A 1,492-nucleotide genomic window follows, 5' to 3' on the forward strand; every position below is an offset into this window, starting at 1 on the left:
CCGAGAAATGTTTGTGAAAGGAACTTTTTGCAGAGAGAGGGATTGAGCATTTCAGCTTGTTGTTGAACACTTCTCTCTGGGCACTGAGCTAAGCAGCAGTTTCCATAGAGTCGCAGTTATCAGGTTTGCTTCACGAACGAAAGGTCCCTGTTTCGAGCCCGCGCGGAAACATTATTGTGGATGCAAAAACTTGTCTGCAATATAATTGAACAAAAGCAGTCCGGGTACATTGTTGCTTGAGCAATGAACATTTAAAACCAGCCTCCTCAAATGCACAGTGTGTACAATCAGATAGGGGATAAAACTTCATCAACAATTAAAGTTTCACGAATTATAAAAGTTCAGTTATTGAAGTTTTTACTGTGCCTGTTAGCATTTAATTCATTCTGCTAAACAACGCTTTCGGTTGATACCAGCAGGTCTAAGTTGCATTTGAAACCCGCAAACAACTCATTAATTATTATTTCTTCCCCAGTTCCAGAGCTCAGAGGGTTATTTTCGATCCCTGGGATGGAAGCTACCTCAGACCCGGGCCAAAGTTCCCCGTACACCGAGCACAGGCTCAGGAAAACCCCGGGGGAGAGGATATCCCGGTCACTGGGCCTTCCAGTAACACTGAACAAGTGCCAGGTCTGAAACTTTCCAGAGTAATAACTTGTACCTGTCGCAGCCAACAGTCAGGATGGCCGAGCGGTCTAAAATGCTGTGTTCAGATCGCAGTCTCTTCTGAAAGAAGTGGGTTTGAAAGGGCACGTGAAAGGAACTTTTTGATGAACACTTCTCTCTGGGCACTGAGCTCAGCAGCAGTTTCTGTAGTGTAGTGGTTATCACATTTGCCTCACACGTGAAAAGTTCCTGGTTCAAACCTGGGCAGAAACATTATTTCTCAAGCAAAAACTTGTCTGCAATAAAATTGAAAAAAACTTGTTTTGAATACCCTGTTGCATGAGCAATGAACATTTAAAACCAGTCTCCTCAAATTTCGAGTGTGTAAAATCAGAAAAGGAATAAAACTTCTTCAAGGATTAAAGTTTCATGAATTATAGAAATTCAGTTGTTGAAGTTTCAACTGTCTCTATTCACATTTCTTTCATTCTATGAAACAACACGATCGGTTTATACCAGCAGCTCTAAGCTGCATTTGAAACCCGCAAACAACTCATTAATTATTCGCTCTTCCCCAGATCCAGAGCTCAGAGGGTTATTGTCCATCCCTGGGATACAAGCAACCTCAGACCCGGGCTAAAGCTCCCCGTGCACCGAGCATAAGCTCAGTAAAACCCCGGGGGAGAGGGTATCACGGTCACTGGGCCTTCCAGCAGCAGTGAATACGCGCCTGGTCTGAAACGTTCCAGAATAATAACTTGCAACTTCAGCATCGAACAGTCAGGATGGCCAAGCGATCTCAGGCGCTGCTTTCAGTATTTGATTAAATTATCAACTGTCCCTCAGTTTGCATTTTTTTCATTGTGCAAAAGAAGATCATGGGTTC

At 43.4% G+C, this 1,492-nt stretch overlaps 1 non-coding gene across 1 annotated transcript; it reads left to right on the top strand.

Moving 5' to 3' along the window:
- The first annotated feature begins 806 nt into the window (after nt 1-806).
- Nucleotides 807-879, top strand: trnav-cac (transfer RNA valine (anticodon CAC)). Its single transcript has one exon. It is a non-coding gene; the product is annotated as a tRNA-Val (tRNA).
- Nucleotides 880-1,492: the final 613 nt, after the last annotated feature.

The sequence above is a fragment of the Pristiophorus japonicus genome, unplaced genomic scaffold (genome assembly GCF_044704955.1).
Source record: "Pristiophorus japonicus isolate sPriJap1 unplaced genomic scaffold, sPriJap1.hap1 HAP1_SCAFFOLD_58, whole genome shotgun sequence".
Taxonomy (NCBI): Eukaryota; Metazoa; Chordata; class Chondrichthyes; family Pristiophoridae; genus Pristiophorus; species Pristiophorus japonicus.